At 41.6% G+C, this 23871-nt stretch overlaps 1 pseudogene; it reads right to left on the reverse strand.

Moving 5' to 3' along the window:
- The window catches only part of LOC128636501 (4-galactosyl-N-acetylglucosaminide 3-alpha-L-fucosyltransferase FUT5-like), a 40808-nt pseudogene that overhangs the window by 7794 nt on the left and 9143 nt on the right, over positions 1–23871 (reverse strand).

A 23871-nucleotide genomic window follows, 5' to 3' on the forward strand; every position in this document is an offset into this window, starting at 1 on the left:
GGTACTATTCCACATCCCGGATACGGCAGTGTCACGCCGTCTTGGGGTTGACTTGCCTGAAAGCAGAGAGTCACACCGCAGCAGCACTCCTGTCCACCCTGAACGCACAGGTGGATCATTGGCTGACTCCGCACTAACTGGAGATCGGCAAAGTGGTTTCTGACAATGGAAGTAATTTGGTGGCGGCATTGAAATTGGGCAAGTTGACACATGTGCCGTGCATGGCACATGTGTGTAATCTGATTGTACAACGCTTTGTGCATAAGTACCCAGGCTTACAGGACGTCCTGAAGCAGGCCAGGAAGGTGTGTGGCCATTTCAGGCATTCCTACATGGCCATGGCGCACTTGTCAGATATCCAGCGGCGAAACAACCTGCCAGTGAGGCGCTTGATTTGCGACAGCCCGACACGTTGGAATTCAACACTCCTAATGTTCGACCGCCTGCTCCAACAAGAAAAAGCTGTTAATGAGTATTTGTATGACCGGGGTGCTAGGACAGCCTCTGGGGAGCTGGGGATTTTTTTGCCATGTTACTGGACGCTCATGCGCAATGCCTGTAGGCTCATGGGTCCTTTTGAGGAGGTGACAAACCTAGTCAGTCGCGAGCGTGCCCTGCGAAGAGTGCTGGATCAGGCCGTAGATGAGCGTGAAGAGGAAGACTTGTGGTCTCCATCACCACCAGAAACAGCCTTATCAGCATCGCTTGCTGGACCAGCGGCAATGCAGGAAGATGATTGTGAGGAAGAGGAGTCAGAGGAGGAATGTGGCTTTGAGGAGGAGGAGGAAGACCAAGCACAACAGGCATCCCAGAGTGCTCGTTGTTGTCACCTATCTGGTACCCGTGGTGTTGTACGTGGCTGGGGGGAAGAAGATACCTTCAGTGAGATCAGTGAGGACAAGGAACGGGACATGAGTAGCTCGGCATCCAACCTTGTGCAAATGGGGTCTTTCATGCTGTAGTGCCTGTTGAGGGACACTTGTATAAAAAAGCTGAAGGAGAACGAACTGTACTAAGTGTCCACGCTATAGTGTCCCGGTATAAGCATAAAGTGACTGAAATGTTACCGAATTCCCGCAAGTCGGAAAGGATGGAGCAGTTCAAAAATAAATTAAAAAGAATGCTTTACACAGCATATAAGGGTGATGTCACAGCACAACGGGAATCTAACAGGGCAAGAGATGAAAGTAATACTCCTCCTCCCACAACCACGACGGCAAGGACAGGATGCTTTCCAAACGTGTTGTTGATGGAGGACATGTTGACCTTTTTAACTCCTATGCATCGCCACAGCCCTTTGGGATCCAGCCTCAGAGAACGACTCAACCGACAGGTAGCAGACTACCTCGCATTAACTGCTGATCTCGACACTCTGAGGAGCGATGAACCCCTTGACTACTGGGTGTGCAGGCTTGACCTGTGGCCTGAGCTATCCTAATTTGCAATCGAACTTCTGGCCTGCCCCGCTTCAAGTGTCCTGTCAGAAAGGACCTTCAGGGCAGCAGGAGGTATTGTCACTGAGAAGAGAAGTCACCTAGGTCAAAAAAGTCTTGATTATCTCACCTTTATTAAAATGAATGAGGGATGGATCCCGAAGGGACTGACATTGGGCGATACATTTAAGTAAAAAATGCGTGATGAGATGAGCTGCCTTGGGCTAAAAATGGTCCACACGCTGCTGTATTTTATCTTCGAATGCCGGATGACTTGCGTGACTTATCCCCCAACAGCTATGGTTCAAGCCGCAATGTTTTAGGGCACTTTCTAACTGTCAAACAAACATCAATTTTTCTGGCCGCTGCTACAGCAGAGGCTGCAACCATACCTAATTTTTCAGGCATGTGTACATGCCTAATTTTTCTGGCCTCTGGTGCTGAACTGTGGCTTCAAAACCCAAACCAAAAAAAGGCACATAACAGGAATTAAACTGCTAAGAATAGTACTACTTAACACACCACTCATATCTGGTGGCACAGTAGATTGCACGCGCAGTGCCTCAAATTTGAAGTAGGAGGACCGACCAAGCATCTTTTTCCATCTCCCGGTTCCTAAAATCCATGCCATATACACGTCCCCTGATAGGGGACACCGCAGTGGAAGGTACACGGCTGAAATTTCTTTGCACAAAAGGCAATCCCCAACCTGTACTCGATTGTGCAAAAGGAAGTAACCTTACCATGGGTTCCAGACCGCACGTCTTGTAAAATTCTCTGTCTGGGAAATTATCTATCAAATCTATCTATTTACCTATCAAATCCTAAAAATGATGCCATACCTGTACTCGATTGTGCAAAAGGAAGTAATGGCATATGGGGTATTTCATGCTGTCGTGCCTGTTGAGGGTCGGGGACCCTCGTATATAAAGGCTGAAGGAGAACGACCTGTACTGGGTGTCCAAGCATCTTTTTCCATCTCCCGGTTCCTAAAAATTATCTCCGGGTTCCTAAAATCGATGCCATACCTGTACTCAATTGTGCAAAAGGAAGTCATGGCATATGGGGTCTTTCAAACTGTCTGGCCTGTTGAGGGTGGGACCCTCGTATAACAAGGCTCAAGGAGAACGACCTGTACTGGGTGTCCAAGCATCTTTTTCCATCTCCCGGTTCCTAAAATTGATGCCATACACACGTCCCCTGATAGGGCACTTAACAGGGATTAAACTGATAAGAATAGTACTAGTTGACACACCACTCCTATCTGGTGGCATATTAGATTGCACGCGCAGTGCCCCAAATTGGAACTTGGAAGTAGGAGGACCGACCAAGCATCTCATCTTTGTGTGATTCCTGTTCTTGTAGGACAGTTAATGGGTCAGTCATGTTGCAGAGCTCCTCAATGTGACAAATCTTCCTGGTTAGCTTGTCATTCTCTTTTTCCCAGCTGCTGGATCAGATCAGAGATTGTGAGTAAAACCTGCTCCTGCTGCCGGGTGATCTCACTCAGGACTCGCTTCTCTAGGTCTTTCAGCTGTTTCCTGATGTCCCTAATCAGGGCAGTGAATCTCTCTGTTACACCAGCTGCTTTCTCTTGTACCCCTCTCCAGTGCTTCTGCAGACTCTGGACTCTTTTCTCAGTCTCCTCTCTCTTTGTGGTCAGTTTCTGCAGAACATTTCTCAGTTTCTTTTTCTTCTTCTCAGAAGCCTCATTCAGCAGCTCGACCTGGTGTCCCCTGTGCTCTCCGGCCAGGGAGCAGGACACACAGATACAGGCAGCATCCTCAGTGCAGTAATACAATAGGAGCATCTTGTGGGTGGAGCATTTTCTGTTACCCCAGGAAGTGATTGCACGCACAGTGACATCAGTTAGGACAAGGAACGGGACATGGCTAGCTTGGTATCCAACCTTGTGCAAATGGGGAGTTTGCGGTTGTGCAAATGGACTGTTTGCGGTTGTTTGCGGTGCGTTAAACGGGGAGTTTGGTCTGTCACTGTTAAGCAGGCGTAACCCTTACACTCCATGAACGATACAACATCATACCTGATGTTTTAAAGCACGTTATTCCAAACAATTTAGGAATTTTAGGTGATTTATGCCCTTTATGGATTAAAAACAGACTCTGCATCAACTATGTAATTTTCCATGGGAGTTTTGCCATGGATCCCCCTCCGGCATGCCACAGTCAAGGTGTTAGTCCCCTTGAAACAACTTTTCCATCACTTTGTGGCCAGAAAGAGTCCCTGTGGGTTTTAAAATTTGCCTGCCTATTGAAGTCAATGGCGGTTCGCTGTTCGCGAACGCAACATTTTAGGTTTGCGACATCACTATCAGGAGGTCGGGCGCATCTTCCTGTGAGCCATTAAATAGGAGTTCTATTTGGGGTCTCTCCTGCAATGCTACGAGGGTAGGATAAGTCACAGCCTGTGAGATATCATAGTCGCTCTTGGGTAGGGTAAAGTTCCGCTCCACGTCTATCTGGTTAGATAAGTTTTCTCTGCATTCCGCCATCTTAAAAGTGTCACTAAATCCTCTCCCCAGTGAAACTTTAATGGTGTACTTGAGGTCATCAAAATTACTTTGCATCTGCACATTCAGATTTATAAGAAGTGTTTGCAGCGCAGAAAAGTAGGTCTCCATGATCAAAACAGTGCTACTCCAACCCCCCGATCGTAAGGGTTGTTGAAAGTTCACATGTAGGCCTCCACCTATATTTCCCACCGGCCGGACCCAAGCACTTTTAAAAGTCTCCCCAAGACTCTAGTCTATGTCTAGCTGTGTCCCGACTCTAATGTAAGTCCAACTTTGAGTTTTTTTGGGGTATCTAGACTTCTTTTATCAATATTCTTAATAGGAGCTATATCTCAATGCATCTGTCCCGCACAGAGGTTGGCTCCGCCCACCAAAAATGCAGGTTTTTAATGATCAATTAAAGTTCCCTGCTAAACCAAACCCAACCTTGGAAGTGTGGTTTTGGTTTATTAAGGCAAGGCCTGTCTGTTATACATTATATCTACATGATGGATAACCAGGGCATTAGCAGTAGCATAAAGACTACGGTTTGCTGTCAATGTCAATCCAGTGATGTTGTAAAGTCTTTGACAATCAACTAACGGGAAGCATTCCCTAAAAGGCCAGACCCAAATCCAGATAAGCAGTTCTTTTTCATTTTTTGGACAAGCTAGCATCTCTGTCAGATTTTCATGTACAATATCTGTTGTCTTAAAGCTGATAATGTTAATAATAAGGTCCATCCTCCATGTAAAAGTGATGATACACACAAGAAGCATCAATAAAATAATGAACTCCAAATGATGTTTGTTATGAGAGCTTGTAAGTTTTAGACCATATACCAGTTTACCATAGGCATTAATGTACAGTTGGACTCCCCTTTTTTGCTATAACAGCTGTAACTTTTCTTGAAAGGCTTTCCACAAGATTATGGAGAAAACATAACTTCTATAATTATCCAACTATACATAATAAAGTAATTATCATACATAGTGATACATCTGATACTGACAGAGAGAAAGGGGGTTCCACCAGTACCGACTGTAATAACGCTTTTTAGGAAGTATAGCAAGTTCCTGGAAAGAAGGAGAAATGCTATGTTAAGCTGTAAAATCCAACTGTGGCACTCATGTATTCTAGCAAGAATTTGTATATATAAATATATGGATATATGTTGGAAGCTTTATGCTGCTTTAGTAGGGAATGGCAGCAGATGTGCTGTATAACACATATCAGGAGCATAAAGCTTGCAAATGATATAGGTGCTGTGTGAATGTAAAAATCCTCTATAGCTTTCAGTAAGGCAGCAAAAGAAGCAGCGGTTACAAATATGAGCACCGGAGCTACAAAACAAGAGAAAAAAATTGGTACCAAAATAATATAAAGTAGATATGCTATAAGCCTTACTGTGAGTAGATTAATATCAGGCTGGAAACAGAGACAATTAGAAGCGGTCCGGAATACAATGTCTCAAACCCGGGAACAGATGGAAGTCAGAGCGGGTCCTTCTCCGGTGTGTGACGTCACAGCGGAGGGATATCCAAGATCCGGATACTGGTAAAGCGAAAGTAGGTATGTCTACACGGCAAGTCCCAGGGAGAACTGGATACAACAGCAGTGGAATAGTAGGTGCAATAAGCTGGGTAATATAATGAAGCAGTCTGGAATAAGACTGTGATTAGAGTATGCATTACCAAGCAATGAATTAGGCTCTTACCTTTAAATAGCAACTGGTTGTGAAAAGTAAAAAACGCCCCTTAAAGCTGTAGCACAAAATGAGATAGAAAAAGGAGATGTATGTACAAATAATCACTGTGTCATGACACCGACTCATCTAGCACACCTAATATCTTAAATATTACTAGAACATCCAACCTTAATAAAAGAATATATTTTTTAGATCTGGCATAAAACAAAGAAAGAAGCACAGAGGGGGACAAGCAAAAGATCCATCAGGAATTTCAACAAATTGCAGACAGAACAAAAACACAATTGCAGACAACATAAGAGACCCCCAAGCCCATTCTCTCAGATCCAGTAAAAGATCAGTAAAATCATAAGGAGTGATAAATCTATCAGATAAACTTCTTTCAAAAGAGCATATATCTCTTATATCCAAGGGCCTGACTTTTTGTGCATCTAGCAACGTAGATACATTTGAGGTAATTTTTCACATGAACAGAATCAAAGGGGATGGAGTGATGATGAGTTTAAAACTACACAAGACCTGGAGAGCCTATTGTAGATAACGATACACCAATTAATAATAATTGGAGAAGCAGAATAAAAAAAAGATCCTAATCTATACCAAAAAACATAAATCCTCTCTAGAGGTATTGAATTAATTGGTCTGCAATGATATTTCAACTTTAAAATGATATCCTAAAGAGAATAATTTGAAGAATGAAGGGCACTTCAGGAAATTATAGAATGGAATGAGGTGGTGATTAGTGATGTTGCGAATAGTTCGCCGGTGAATACTTCCCGGCGAACATAGCATGTTCGCGTTCGCCACGGAGGGCGAACATATGAGATGTTCGATCCGTCCCCTATTCGTCATCATTAAGTAAACTTTGACCCTGTATCTCACAGTCTGCAGACACCTTCCAGCCAATCAGTAGCAGACCCTCCCTCCCAGACCCTCCCAGCTCCTGGACAGCAGCCATTTTAGATTCATTTGGAAGCTGCATTGTTAGTGAGAGGAGGGACAGTGTAGCTGCTGCTGATTTAATAGGGAAATTGATAGCTAGGCTAGTGTATTCAGTATCCACTACAGTTAAGGACTCATCTGATCTCTGCTGTAAGGACAGCACCCCAAAAAGCCCTTTTTAGGGCTAGAACATCATTTTTTTCCCCTGTGTAATCTAATTGCAGTTGCCTGCCTGCCAAGCCACTTGCCCAGTGCCACCACTCATATCTGGTGTAAAAGTAGTGTAAATTTAAAAAAACAAAAAAACTTTTTTGACTGTGAAACATCAGTCTGCTAGTGTAATCTAATTGCAGTTGCCTGCCTGCCTGCCAGCGTGTGTGCCAGGCCCACTTGCCCAGTGCCACCACTCATATCTGGTGTAACAGTAGTGCAAATGTAAAAAAAAAATAACTTTTTTGACTGTGAAACATCAGTCTGCTTGTGTAATCTAATTGCAGTTGCCTGCCTGCCAGCGTGTGTGCCAGGCCCACTTGCCCAGTGCCACCACTCATATCTGGTGTAACAGTAGTGTAAATTAAAAAAAAAAAAAACTTTTTTGACTGTGAAACATCAGTCTGCTAGTGTAATCTAATTGCAGTTGCCTGCCTGCCAGCGTGTGTGCCAGGCTCACAGCGTATACTGTGCCCACTTGCCCAGTGGCCCCACTCATATCTTATGTAACTAGTGTAAATTTAAAAAAAAAAACTTTTTTGACTGTGAAACATCAGTCTGCTTGTGTAATCTAATTGCAGTTGCCTGCCAGCGTGTGTGCCAGGCTCACAGCGTATACTGTGCCCACTTGCCCAGTGCCACCACTCATATCTGGTGTAACAGTAGTGTACATTTAAAAACAAATAAAAACTTTTTGGACTGTGAAACATCAGTCTGCTTTTTTGTGTCAGGCTCACAGCGTATACTGTGCCCACTTGCCCAGTGCCACCACTCATATCATGTCATACCTGATGTTTTAAAGCACAATTTAGCAATGTTAGGTGATTTATGCCCTTTATGGATTAAAACCAGACTCTGCATCAACTATGTAATTTTCCATGGGAGTTTTGCCATGGATCCCCCTCCGGCATGCCACAGTCCAGGTGTTAGTCCCCTTGAAACAACTTTCCCATCACTATTGTGGCCAGAAATAGTCCCTGTGGGTTTTAAAATTCTCCTGCCCATTGAAGTCTATGGGGGTTCGCCCGGTTCGCGTTTGCAATTCGCGAACCCAAATTTTTAGGTTCGCGACATCACTAGTGGTGATAAGGAATTCTAATAAAGGAGGAAATATTGTAATATGGCACCATGGAGATGTATTTAAAAGAGGCTAATAAGCAAATAAAAGATAAAAGTTGCTATACCAGATTGTTACACAATCCTACGATGGGTTATCAGAAAATAAACAATAACATGATAACAAGAATATCTGATGAACAAGTAATAACAGAAAAAGAAAAAATGAGTCATGAATCCCAAAGTGGCAACCTTTTATTTAATAAGTAAAATATTCAAGAACCAACATAATCCACCAAGAAGACCCATTGGCCTCTAGTTATGAAGCCGTCTATTTTCCTGCATTCGCCGGCCCAATACGCTTGCCTAAGCTCGCCTACCATCGCCGCCGCGGACCTGAATACGCTCTCCAAAGTTATAAAAAAAGCTGTTATAAAAGAAGCCGCGCATCAAGTACGGAGCGATGAGCAGCGGACTGTTGTTAACTGACAGTCATCGATCTCGCTGCTCATCGGCTTCTTCGCAGCTTTTTTGATAGCCTGTCACTAAGCACCCACACTAAACTACACTGTTTTACCCCCTAAACCGCCGCTCCCGGAGCCCCCAGCACCTAAATAAACTTATTACCCCCTAAACCGCCGCTCCTGGACCCCGCCGCAACTAAAATAAATGTATTAACCCCTAAACCGCCGCTACCGGAGCCCACTGCCACCTATATTAAAGTTATTAACCCCTATCCTGCCCCCCACTACACCGCCGCCACCTATATTCCAGTTATTAACCACTATCCTGTGGATCCCTGACCCCGCCGCAAATAAATAATTGTTTAACCCCTAAACCGCCGCTGCCAGAGCCCACCGCCACCTATATTAAAGTTATTAACCCCTATCCTGCCCCCTACTACACAGCCGCAATCTACATTATAGTCATTAACCCCTAAACCACCGCTCCCGGACCCCGCCGCCACCTATATTAAACTTATTAACCCCTAAACCTAAGTCTAACACTAACACCCCCCTAACTTTAATATTATTTTAATAAATCTAAATAAAACTTACTATTATTAACTAAATTATTCCTATTTAAAACTAAATACTTACCTGTAAAATAAACCCTAAGATAGCTACAATATAACTAATAATTATATTGTAGCTATTTTAGGATTTATTGTTATTTTACAGGCAACTTTGTATTTATTTTAACTAGGTACAATAGTTATTAAATAGTTATTAACTATTTAATGGCTCCCTAGTTAAAATACTTACAAAATTACCTGTAAAATAAATCCTAACCTAAGTTACAATTATACCTAACACTACACTATCATTAAATAAATTAAATAAATTACATACAATTACCTACAATTAAATTAAATAAACTAAACTATAGTACAAAAAAACCAAACACTAAATTACAGAAAATAAAAAAATATTACAAGAACATTAAACTAATTACACCTAATCTAAGCCCCCTAATAAAATAATAAAGCCCCCCCCCCAAAAAAAAATGCCCTACCCTATTCAAAATTACCAAGTAACCAGCTCTTTTACCAGCCCTTAAAAGGGCTTTTTGCGGGGCATTGCCCCAAAGTAATCAGCTCTTTTACCTGTAAAAAAAAAAATACAAACCCCCCCCAACATTAAAACCCACCACCCACATACCCCTACTCTAACCCACTCAAACCCCCCTTAAATAAACCTAACACTAACCCCCTGAAGATCTCCCTACCTTGAGTCATCTTCACCCAGCCGGGCCGAAGTCTTCATCTGATGGGGCAGAAGAGGACATCAAGACCGGCAGAAGTCTTCATCCTATCCAGGCAGAAGAGGACATCCGGACCGGCAGAAGTCTTCATCCTATCCGGGCAGAAGAGGACATCTGGACCAGCAGACATCTTCATCCAAGCGGCATCTTCTATCTTCATCCATCTGACGAGGAGCAGCTCCATCTTCAAGACCTCCGGCGCGGAGCATCCCTCCTGGCCGACGGACTAACGACGAATGCCTAGTCCTTTAAATGACGGAATTCGAGGAACGCAATCTTGGATGATGCTTGGATGAAGATGTCTGCCGGTCCGGATGTCCTCTTCTGCCCGGATAGGATGAAGACTTCTGCCGGTCTGGATGTCCTCTTCTGCCCCATTGGATGAAGACTTCGGCCCGGCTGGGTGAAGACGACTCAAGGTAGGGAGATCTTCAGGGGGTTAGTGTTAGGTTTATTTAAGGGGGGTTTGGGTGGGTTAGAGTAGGGGTATGTGGGTGGTGGGTTTTAATGTTGGGGGGGGTTTGTATTTTTTTTTACAGGTAAAAGAGCTGATTACTTTGAGGCAATGCCCCGCAAAAAGCCCTTTAAGGGCTGGTAAAAGAGCTGGTTACTTGGTAATTTAGAATAGGGTAGGGCATTTTTTTGGGGGGAGGGCTTTATTATTTTATTAGGGGGCTTAGATTAGGTGTAATTAGATTAAACTTCTTGTAATTCTTTTTTATTTTCTGTAATTTAGTGTTTGTTTTTTTGTACTATAGTTTAGTTTATTTAATTTAATTGTAGGTAATTGTAGGTAATTTATTTAATTAATTTAATGATAGTGTAGTGTTAGGTTTAATTGTAACTTAGGTTAGGATTTATTTTACAGGTAATTTTGTAAGTATTTTAACTAGGTAGCAATTAAATAGTTAATAACTATTTAATAGCTATTGTACCTAGTTAAAATAAATACAAAGTTGCCTGTAAAATAAAAATAAATCCTAAAATAGCTGAAATATAGTTATTAGATATATTGAAGCTATATTAGGTTTTATTTTATAGGTAAGTATATAATTTTAAATAGGAATAATTTAGTTAATAATAGTAATTTTTATTTAGATTTATTAAAATAATATTTAATAATATTTAATTAGGGGGGTTAGGGTTAGTGTTAGACTTAGGTTTAGGGGTTAATAATTTTAATATAGGTGGCGGCGGTATAGGGGGAGCAGGGTAGGTAGGTGGTGGCAGGTCAGGGAGCGGCGGTTTAGAGGGTAATAAATTTATTTAGTTGCGGCGGTGTAGGGGGGGGCAGATTAGGGGTGTTTAGACTCGGGGTACATGTTAGGGTGTTAGGTGCAGACGTTTCCCATAGGTATCAATGGGATATCGGGCAGCAGGGAACATGAGCTTTCGCTATGGTCAGACTCCCATTGATTCATATGGGATCCGCCGCCTCCAGGGTTGCGGATTGAAATCCAGGTACGCTGGGCCGGAATAGTGGTGAGCGTACCTGCTAGTAGTTTAATAACTACCAAAAGTAGTCAGATTGTGCCGAACTTGGGTTCGGAACATCTGTAGTGACGTAAGCATCGATCTGTGTCGGACTGAGTCCGGCAGATCGAAGCTTACGTCACTATATTCTACTTTTGCCGGGCAGTAGGGGTTGATAACTAAGGCGAATCAGCCTCACCACAAATACGCTGCGGAATTCCAGCGTATTTGCGGTTGACGGCTTGATAACTAGAGGCCAATGTCTCTGGCATAGGCTACTTGTCCGAGAAGGTGAATCAATGGGCTCCATTTATTAAGCAGTGGATGCTGCTTCAGAGCCCCATCGTTTAAGGCTCACCTGAAACAGAAGTTAAGAAGCAGCAGTCGTAAGACTGCTGCTCCTTAACTTGTCCGCCATCTTTTAGGTTTGAAATGACCCTGATCCAATCCGATTGGGATGATTGACAGCCCCTGTTCCATAACTTGTCCAAAACTCTGCAAATATAAGCAAATAAGAGGGTGCCTCATGTGTATATCAGTAGTTCCTTCAAATTTGTTTACCGTGGTATATAAACACAGGGTACTCACATTTGGTAGCAGCACCCTGATGTGCTAATAGAGACACGGTGAAGATTTCCAGTGCTTCAGCTCACTGCTTCCATGCTAGCAGGATCTCCTAAAAGCAGTTCAGCAATTCGGTAGAAAAATCAGGCTTAGTTTAAAAGCACATGTGAATTTATTAAAACATAGATAAAATGGTCATTACGACCAACAAGTGCAGGGGTAAACAAATGGTGTAATCCCCTTATGCAACGCGTTTCTTGGCTAACACGTAATCTCCTCAGGCATTAAAATCATCCCAATCCGATCAGAATGATTGGCAGCCCCTGCTAGCGGCCGTTTTGCCGCCAGTGTGCAGGGGAGGCATTGCACAAGAATTTCACCAGAAATGCTTGTGCAATGTTAATTGCTGACAGTATATGCTGCTACAGTGAATCATGCCTGCTCAACTATTAATAAATCTACCCCAATATGTTGATTTTAGACTCCGACAGTAAGTTTATTAACTACCTTCTTACATACAGGATACAATGTGTTTGCTTGCTGCCTCTGTCTAAGATGTTATAGGTGGATTATACTTAAAGGGTTCTAACTTGTATGACATTAATTTCAGAAGAGAAACATGTCACTCTCTCTCATCCATGTTCATCAACCTTATTCCAAGGATATAGAGTGACGTTATAGTTATTCTTCAGTAAAGAGCTATAACGATTTCTTCATGAATCCACTACTAACATGCTATATTATTTTTCTATTGGCCACTAGTCTATTTTATTTTTTTAGGTGGATCTTTTTGTTAAGGGTTTATGAAGAAAATTTTGTATTGACAATAAATTAGATTATTGCACTTTGAGACTGTTATGTGCCTCTTTTCTCTCCCCCCTTTTGAGATCTTATGTGGATTTAATTGTTAACCAATGGGAAGCTACTGGATAAGGTACCCTTTTTTCTAACTAACTTTTTTCTTTTCTATGTATTTTTTCACCTCCCCCTCTTTTTTTTCTTTTTTTCTTTTATATTAATAACTTATATTTCTTTTTCACGATCACAAAATCTCTATTGGAGTTAAACTTTTTGTGCTAGTCCAGTTGTATTTGTATTACAAGTTCCAAAAAAACGTATTTTGTGCTAGCGATATCACAAATCGCACTTAAAGTCATAAATCAAAAAATCACAATCGTGTTTTCAGATTCCCCTATAGAGGCCAATGGAGCAAAAAATGTTTTTAAAAAAAGCTAACACCGACTTTCTCGCACAAACAACGTGACATATTCTCATTAGCGCAAATCTGACACGAAAATATTATTTCATTTTTCAATGTTCCCCTTGAGTGCTAATGACGGCTCTGAGCTGTCACAGAATTTCCCACTCTGGTGCTAATGACAGCACATAGCCGTCACTAGCACTCTCCCACCTTGAGGGAGATCTGGGGGCTCCCACCCGCTCTTGTCACTATGCAGGCCCGATCTCCAGGGCTTCACGTTATGTGCAGTGACGTCACGCACAATGACGTGATGACGTCACCGCTCAACTTTATTTATACTTAACAATGTTACGTATAGGCTCAGGGGGCATGCTGCTTAGAAACCTGTATCTCAGGCATCTAAGCAGCTACAGACCCCCAAGATCCACCGTTGGAAAGGTAATCACCTAACCTTTCCAACAGTGTAAGTCTTGGGGATCTGAAAGAAATAAAACAAAAAATTTTAAAAATGTTTTCAAAAAATAAAAAAATAAATAAAAGCCTTAAAAAAAGCTTAGCACCCAGGTGGGAAAGTGCTTAGCACTCAAAGGGTTAAATAATGGAATATGTTCTAATTATTTATAAATAAATATTTCTACAAATATCTGGGGTTCTTTTTTAAATATATATTTGTACCTACATATATAGATGATTATATATAGGTATGGAGATATACATACACGCACACACACACACTGTGGCTGAGCACAGTAGCAACCCAATGGTTGCAGGTTCGATCCCCAGCAAGGTCCACTCAGCATTTCATCCTTCCGAGGTCGATAAAATGAGCAGAGCCTTGAGACCCTTACGGGTCATGCTTTACAAGTACCCAATACAATACATATAGATATATGAATATCTATAAATACATAGAACATATCTATGTACAGAGCATTGGAATATGCACTATTTACAGTTAAACATATCTTATTATCATTTATATGTAAAGCGCCGCCAAATTCCGTAGCGCTGGGTAGGGGTATACAATGACAAGGATTTGTGATAAAATACAAAACATAACAAAACTAAACAAATCTAGTACAGGAGGAAGAGGGCCCTGCTCCGGAGAGCTTACAGTCTACAGGTTTGGGGTGCAGAGACATAAGGTTGGGGACATATATATATATATATATATATATATATATATATATATGTGTATGCAATTTATCTGTATATATCTCTATGTTACAGTCCGTTTGCGGCTTTTTTTTCTAACACCTGAGATCTTATACCATTTTTGTGCAATATTTTTTTTTTTAATAATTATTATTAGACAGTGTTATTATGATTGTAACTTTTGAATATAGTCCAAGTGATTGTATTTCCATCTGTTTATGGACTATACACAATTTTAATGTGGTATTCAGCCCATTGGATATTGCATACTTCAGGTGACCAGGACAAATATCCGGATACATGTTTTTAGAGGAGACGTCCTCACTATATAAGTTTGTCTGATTACTATTGCTTTAGCATTGTTTGATAATTCTCCAATTCTTTTAAGTTTATAGTTTTATAGTTTTATTAAATAGTATTCATGTAACACTGACAGCAGTAGTCAGGTATTTTTTTAAATTTTTTTATTATTGTATTTCATTTTTTTAAATCATGTTGCCTTGTTTGATGCTTAACCCTTAGCTTTGCAGTACCTTTGAGTACTTTTTAGCGCTTTTGTAAATTTCACTTTGTTCACCTCTTCCCTTTGTTCTGGTAGTGAGACAAGTCCCACAAATAGCTCCTTAATGTGAAGGTAAACTTTGGTGAATGAAAGCCTGTTTTTTTTTCTTTTCACTGCTACAGCAGCTTCCCCCACCTAGAGATCCTCTATTCACACGTCAGCAATGACTAATCTGGCTTCTTCCAATCACAGCTTTCCCCCCAGGGTAGTCATTGCCTGAGGCCATGCTGTGATTGGAGGAAGCCGGATAAGTCATGGTTGACGTGTGAATAGAGGATATCTAGGTGGGGGAAGCTGCTCTTGCTGTGAAAAGAAAAAAAGAGTATTTTTTTTAACAAAACGGCTGCTTTGTAAACTTTGATGAATGAAAGTGCCCCTGTTTTAAATAGTATTTAAAAAAAAAAACGGACTTTCATTCACCAAAGTTTACCTTCACTTTAAGGGTTAAAGTATAGCGCTTTTAGTTACCGTTGTTTTTTCACTTATGATTGTAACTGTACTTTGTAATGTATTTTAAAAGTTTTATGTAACTTTTTAGTTTTGCAAAACAGTTAACCACAGCACGATATCGCTTGTGTAAAACCGTTTGCGCCTCACTTTTAATCTATCCCTATGAGTTTTAAAAGAGCTGACAAAACATCTTTGGCGTTATATTATCAGAAAGCTCAGATTAGATTAATTCACATGGTATATTTACCTCCAAATTGATGGGCTAAGTTTACTAGGGATATGGAAGCTATGTGTATAAAATGTGGTTATAGCTATGCAAATGCATTACATTGTTTCTGGTACTGCTGCAAGATAAGACATTTTGGTTTAACCCTTTGAGTGCTAATGACGGCTCTGAGCCATCACAGAGTTTCCCACTCTGGTGCTAATGGCGGCTCAGAGCCGTCGCTATCACTCTCCCACCTTGAGGGAGATCTGGGGGCTCCCACCCGCTCCTACCCAGGCGATCGTGCCTGTAGAGTGACAGGCATCGCCCGGGGCTTCCCGTTTTGCGGGGTGACGTCACGTGCAATAACGTGATGACGTCACTGCACAACTTTATTTATGCTTAACAATGTTAAGTATAGGAGCAGGGGGCATGCTGCTTAGAAGCCTGTATCTCAGGCATCTAAGCAGCTACAGACCGCCAAGACCTACTGTTGGAAAGGTAATCGCCTAGCCTTTCCAATAGTGTAAGTCTTGGAGGTCTGAAAAAAAACAAATTAAAAAAAAAAGTTAAAAAAAATTGTTCAAAAAATAAATAAAATAAAAAAACATTAAAAAATCTTAGCACCCAGGTGGGAAAGCACTCAAAGGGTTAAAGCGTGCTACTGGCTAAGTAAAATATGCCAGATCAGAATACATATATATATATACAGGATATTTTATTTTTACTTGATAGCTCAATGTATAAAGAAGTGACTAAATGTACAAATCTGTCTATATAAACTGGTAGAAAGATAATCCTAAAATTATAGAAGTCTCGAAACGGCCCATTACTAGGTAACTTAATGCTATATGAAACCCAAAATTTGTCTTTTATGATTTATTCCTTTGCTGAATGGTTTATCTAGTAAGCACAGGAGCAGCTAAGAACCTAAGTGGGGATTGACTGACCCATGTGATCAGTTAGAAACCAGTAGTGCATTGCTGCTCATTCAACAAATGATATCAAGAGATTGAAACAAATTTGATAAAAGAAGTAAAATGGAAAGTTGTTTAAAATTGTTTGTTCTACCTAAATCATGACAGAAAATGTTGGGTTTCATGTCCCTTTAATAAGTGATCTACACAATCAGATTATAATTAGTGATGTCGCAAACCTAAAAATTTCGTTTCGCAAACGGCGGACTCGAACTTCCGCAACTCTTCGCAAACCGGCGAACCGGGCGAACCGCCATTGACTTCAATAGGCAGGCAAACTTTAAAACCCACAGGGACTCTTTCTGGCCACAATAGTGATGGAAAGTTGTTTCAAGGGGACTAACACCTGGACTGTGGCATGCCGGAGGGGGATCCATGGCAAAACTCCCATGGAAAATTACATAGTTGATGCAGAGTCTGGTTTTAATCCATAAAGGGCATAAATCACCTAACATTCCTAAATTGTTTGGAATAACGTGCTTTAAAACATCAGGTATGATGTTGTATCGATCAGGTAGTGTAAGGGTTACGCCCGCTTCACAGTGACAGACCAAACTTCCAGTGTAACGCACCGCAAACAACCGCAAACAGTCCATTTGCACAACCACGAGATAGATAGATTTGATAGATAGATACATAGATTACATAGATCAATAGATGCAATATACATTTGATAGATAAAAATTACATAGATCAATAGATGCAATATACATTTGATAGATACGAATTACATAGATCAATAGATGCAATATACATTTGATAGATGCGAATTACATAGATCAATAGATGCAATATACATTTGATAGATACGAATTACATAGATCAATAGATGCAATATACATTTGATAGATACGAATTACATAGATCAATAGATGCAATATACATTTGATAGATACGAATTACATAGCTCAATAGATGCAATATACATTTGATAGATACGATTTACATAGATCAATAGATGCAATATACATTTGATAGATCCGAATTACATAGATCAATAGATGCAATATACATTTGATAGATCCGAATTACATAGATCAATAGATGCAATATACATTTGATAGATACGAATTACATAGCTCAATAGATGCAATATACATTAGATAGATACGAATTACATAGATCAATAGATGCAATATACATTTGATAGATACAAATTACATAGATCAATAGATGCAATATACATTTGATAGATACGAATTACATAGATCAATAGATGCAATATACATTTGATAGATACGAATTACATAGCTCAATAGATGCAATATAGGTTTGATAGATACAAATTACATAGATCAATAGATGCAATATACATTTGATAGATACAAATTACATAGATCAATAGATGCAATATACATTTGATAGATACGAATTACATAGATCAATAGATGCAATATACATTTGATAGATACAAATTACATAGATCAATAGATGCAATATACATTTGATAGATACGATTGATAGTTAGATAGATTTGATAGATAAAGAGAAAAATTTGATAGATATATAATTTCATAGACAGAGAATTAAAAGACGTGCAGTCTGGGACCCATGGTAAGGTTCCCAGAGGCAGTTGTGGCGCCAGGGGACGTGTATATGGCATGGATTTTAGGAACCGGGAGATGGAAAAAGATGCTTGGTCGGTCCTCCTGCTTCAAATTTGGGGCACTGCGCGTGCAATCTATTGTGCCACCAGATATGAGTGGTGTGTTAAGTAGTACTATTCTTAGCAGTTTAATACCTGTTACTCCCCCTATCGGGGGAGGTCTATATGGCATTGATTTTAGGAACCGGGAGATGGAAAAAGATGCTTGGTCGGTCCTCCTACTTCAAATTTGGCCGAAACACAAGTGGCTGTCACAAAACAGTCCGGCCACGAGATAGATAGATTTGATAGATAGATAGATAGATAGATAGATACATAGATTACATAGATCAATAGATGCAATATACATTTGATTGATACAAATTACATAGATCAATAGATGCAATATACATTTGATAGATACAAATTACATAGATCAATAGATGCAATATACATTTTATAGATACGAATTACATAGATCAATAGATGCATTACACACATGATAGATACGAATTACATAGATCAATAGATGCAATATACATTTGCTAGATACGAATTACATAGATCAATAGATGCAATATACATTTGATAGATACGAATTACATAGATCAATAGATGCAATATACATTTGATAGATACGAATTACATAGATCAATAGATGCAATATACATTTGATAGATACGAATTACTTAGATCAATAGATGCAATATACATTTGATAGATACGAATTACATAGATCAATAGATGCAATATACATTTGATAGATATGAATTACATAGATCAATAGATGCAATATGCATTTGATAGATACGAATTACATAGATCAATAGATGCAATATACATTTGATAGATACGATTGATAGTTAGATAGATTTGATAGATAAATAGATAGATAGATATATAATTTCCCAGAAAGAGAATTACAAGACGTGCAGTCTGGGACCCATGGTAAGGTTACTTCCTTTTGCACAATCGAGTACAGGTTGGGGTCCGGGATTGCCTTTTGTGCAAAGAAATTGTGGCTGGGTACCTTCCACTGCTGTGTCCCCTGTCAGGGGATATGAGTGGTGTGTTAAGTAATACTATTCTTAGCAGTTTAATCCCTGTTATGTGTCTTTTTTTTTGGTTTGGGTTTTGAAGCCACAGTGCAGCACCAGAGGCCAGAAAAATTAGGCATGTACACATGCCTGAAAAATTAGGTATTGTTGCAGCCGCTGCTGTAGCAGCGGCCAGAAAAATTGATATTTGTTTGACAGTTAGAAAGTGCCCTAAAACATTGCGGCTTGAACCCTAGCTGTTGGCGGATGTCACGCAAGTCATCCGGCATTTGAAGATAAAATACAGCAGCGTGTGGACCATTTTTAGCCCAAGGCAGCTGATCAGGCCTTTTTTACTCTAATGTATCACCCAATGTCAGTCCCTTCGGGATCCATCCCTCATTCATTTTAATAAAGGTGAGATAATCAAGACTTTTTTGACCTAGGCGACTTCTCTTCTCCTGCTGCACTGAAGGTTCTTTCTGACAGGACACTTGAAGCGGGGCAGGCCAGAAGTTTGATTGCAAATTGGGATAGCTCAGGCCACAGGTCAAGCCTGCACACCCAGTGTTCAAGGGGTTCATCGCTCCTCAGAGTGTCGAGATCCGCAGTTAATGCGAGGTAGTCTGCTACCTGTCGGTTGAGTCATTCTCTGAGGCTGGATCCCGAAGGGCTGTGGCAATGCATAGGAGTTAAAAAGATCTGCATGTCCTCCATCAACAACACGTCTGGAAAGCATCCTGTCCTTGCCAGCATGGTCGTGGGAGGAGGAGTATTACTTTCATCTCTTCCCCTGTTAGATTCCCGTTGTGCTGTGACATCACCCTTATACGCTGTGTAAAGCATACTTTTTAATTTATTTTGTAACTGCTCCATCCTTTCCGACTTGCAGGAATTTGGTAACATTTCAGTCACTTTATGCTTATACCGGGGGTCTAGTAGCGTGGACACCCAGTACAGTTCGTTCTCCTTCAGCTTTTTTATACGAGTGTCCCTCAACAGGCACGACAGCATGAAAGACCCCATTTGCACAAGGTTGGATGCCGAGCTACTCATGTCCCGTTCCTCGTCCTCACTGATCTCACTGAAGGTATCTTCTTCCCCCCAGCCACGTACAACACCACGGGTACCAGATAGGTGACGACAACGAGCACCCTGGGATGCCTGTTGTGCTTGGTCTTCCTCCTCCTCCTCAAAGCCACATTCCTCCTCTGACTCCTCTTCCTCACAATACTCTTCCTGCGTTGCCGCTGGTCCAGAAAGCAATGCTGATAAGGCTGTTTCTGGTGGTAATGGAGACCACAACTCTTCCTCTTCACGCTCATCTACTGCCTGATCCAGCACTCTTCACAGGGCACGCTCCAGGAAGAAAACAAATGGTATGATGTCGCTGATGGTGCCTTCGGTGCGACTGACTAGGTTTGTCACCTCCACAAAAGGACGCTTGAGCCTACAGGCATTGCGCATGAGCATCCAGTATCGTGGCAAAAAAAATCCCCAGCTCCCCAGAGGCTGTCCTAGCACCCCGGTCATACAAATACTCGTTAACAGCTTTTTCTTGTTGGAGAAGGCGGTCAAACATTAGGAGTGTTGAATTCCACCGTGACGGGCTGTCGCAAATCAAGTGCCTCACTGGCAGGTTGTTTCGCCGCAGGATATCTGACAAGTGTGCCATGGCCATTTAGGAACGCCTGAAATGGCCACACACCTTCCTGGCCTGCTTTAGGACATCCTGTAAGGCTGGGTACTTATGCACAAAGCGTTGTACAATCAGATTACACACATGTGCCATGCACGGCACATGTGTCAACTTGCCCAATTTCAATGCCACCACCAAATTACTTCCATTGTCAGAAACAACTTTGCCAATCTCCAGTTGGTGCAGAGTCAGCCAATGACCCACCTGTGCATTCAGGGCGGACAGGAGTGCTGGTGCGGTGTGACTCTCTGCTTTCAGGCAAGTCAACCCCAAGACAGCGTGACACTGCCGTATCCGGGATGTTGAATAGTACCTGGGGAGCTGGGCAGGTGCCGTTGATGTGGAGCAAGATGCAGCAGCAGAAGAGGACTCAGCCGAGGAAGAGGTTATGGAAGAGGATGGAGTAGGAGGAGTAGAGGAGGTAGCAGCAGGCCTGCCTGCAAGTTGTGGCGGAGTCACCAACTCCTCTGCAGAGCCACGCATTCCATGCTTGTCAGCCATCAGCAGGTTTACCAATGTGCAGTGTAGGTGATATACCTGCCCTGACCATGCTTTGCAGACCAGCTATCAGTGGTCAGATGGACGCTGTATGCCAGACATGCCATTACTTCCTTTCACACAATCGAGTACAGGTTGGGGATTGCCTTTTGTGAAAAGTAATTTTGGCCGGGTACCTTCCACTGTGGTGTCCCAATAGATACAAATTTTTTGAACGCCTCAGACTCCAAAAGCTTGTATGTTAAAAGCTGGCGGGCTAAGAGTTCAGACAAGCCAGCTGTCAGATGCCGGGCAAGGGGGTAACTTTGGGACATTGGCTTCTTACGCTCAAACATGTCCTTGACAGACACCTGACTGTGGGCAGATGAGCAGGAACTGCTACGGAAGAGAGACTGAGTGGCGGATGGTTGAGAGGGGGCAAGGAGGACAGCAGTGGTTGACGTGGCTGAAGATGCTGGACAAGGAGGAGGATGGCGGCTTTGAGTTTGTGTGCTGCTTCTACTCATGTGTTCATCCCATCGGTGTTTGTGATGTGAGATCATGTGCCTTCGCAAAGCAGTTGTACCTAGGTGGGTGTTGGACTTCCCATGACTCAGTTTCTTTTGGCACAGGTTGCAAATGGCATCTCTGTTGTCAGAGGCAGACACACACAAAAAATGCCACACTGCTGAGCTCTGCGATGATGGCATTCTGGTGGTGGCAACAGCATGCGTTGATTGGCGTGCTGTCTGGCTGACCCCGGGGGCCGATGCATGCTGTCTGACTGTGCCACTATCTCCTTGTGATGACCTCCCCCTGCTTCCAACTTGTCTCCTCCTCTCTGTCTCCCCATCTGAATTTTCCCCCTCTTCTTCTTCTCTTCTAGCGGGCACCCACGTGACATCCATGGACGCGTCATCATCAACAGCTTCACTTGTATCTGACAAATCAACAAAGGAAGCAGCAGACATATCACTGTTATCTACATTCTCTGTCAATGATGGTTGCGCATCACTCATTTCTTCCAACTGATGTGTCAATAACTCCTCTGACCGATCAAGTGAAGTGGCTGTGGTGCTAGTGTTGGTGGTGGCGGCAGGCGGGCGAGTGGCACTGGTCACTTGAGAGGTGCCCGAAGCTAAGCTGGAGGTGGATGGTGCGTCAAGGTTTACGAGCGGAAGCTGTAGAAGATTGGGTGTCCTGTGTTATAAAGTCAACTATTTCATCAGAACTTTTTGTGTTCATGGTACGTGGCCTAACACTGGGCATTATTCTATGGCCAAAGGGAATCACAGCACCACGACCACGACGGCACCTGAGGGGTGGCCTGCCTCTGCCTGTCATTTCTTTTGTAAATGTAGACTTACACTACTATTAAACAAAATATGAGTGGTGCCACTGGGCAAGTGGGCACAGTATACTCTGTGAGCCTGACACAAAAAAGCAGACTGATGTTTCACAATCCAAAAAGTTTATTTTTTTTAAATGTACACTTACACTACTATTAAACAAGATATGAGTGGTGGCACTGGGCAAGTGGGCACAGTATACGCTGTGAGCCTGACACAAAAAAGCAGACTGATTTTTCACAGTCAAAAAAGTTTTTTTTTTTTTAAATATTTACACTATTGTTATAACAAATATGATTGGTGGCACTAGTTGGCAAGTGGGCCTGGCACACACGCTGGCAGGCAGGCAACTGCAATTAGATTACACTAGCAGACTGATGTTTCACAGTCAAAAAAGTTTTTTTTTTAAATATTTACACTACTGTTATAACAAATATGAGTGGTGGCAATAGTTGGCAAGTGGGCCAGGCAACTGCAATTAGATTACACTAGCAGACTGATGTAAAAGTTTTTTTAAAAAATTTTTACACTAATGTTACACCAGATATGAGTGGTGGCACTGAGGAAGTAGACACAGTATATGCTGTGAGCCTGACACACAGGCTGGCAGTGGCAGGCTGGCCTGGCAACTGAAATTAGATTACACTAGCAGACTGATGTTTCACAGTCAAAAATGTTTTTTAAAAAAATATTTACACTACTGTTACAACAAATATGAGTGGTGCCACTAACTTGGCAAGTGGGACTGGCACACGCGCTGGCAGGCAGGCAACTGCAATAAGATTACACTAGCAGACTGATGTTTCACAGTCAAAAAAGTTTTTTTTTTAAATATTTACAATACTGTAACAACAAATATGAGTGGTGCCACTAACTTGGCAAGTGGGCCTGGCACACACGCTGGCAGGCAGGCAACTGCAATTAGATTACACTAGCAGACTGATGTTTCACAGTCAAAAAAGTTTTTTTATTAAATATTTACACTACTGTTATAACAAATATGATTGGTGGCACTAGTTGGCAAGTGGGCCTGGCACACACGCTGGCAGGCAGGCAACTGCAATTAGATTACACTAGCAGACTGATGTTTCAGTCAAAAAAGTTTTTTTTTTAAATATTTACACTACTGTTACAACAAATATGAATGGTGCCACTAACTTGGCAAGTGGGCCTGGCACACACGCTGGCAGGCAGGCAGGCAACTGCAATTAGATTACAATAGCAGACTGATGTTTCACAGTCAAAAAAGTTTTTTATTAAATATTTACACTACTGTTACAACAAATATGAGTGGTGCCACTAACTTGGCAAGTGGGCCTGGCACACACGCTGGTAGGCAGGCAACTGCAATTAGATTACACTAGCAGACTGATGTTTCACAGTCAAAAAAGTATTTTTTTAAAATATTTACACTACTGTTACAACAAATATGAGTGGTGCCACTAACTTGGTGGCAAGTGGGCCTGGCACACACACGCTGGCAGACAGGCAACTGCAATTAGATTACAATAG

Source organism: Bombina bombina, chromosome 7 (assembly GCF_027579735.1).
Source record: "Bombina bombina isolate aBomBom1 chromosome 7, aBomBom1.pri, whole genome shotgun sequence".
NCBI classification, from domain to species: Eukaryota; Metazoa; Chordata; class Amphibia; order Anura; family Bombinatoridae; genus Bombina; species Bombina bombina.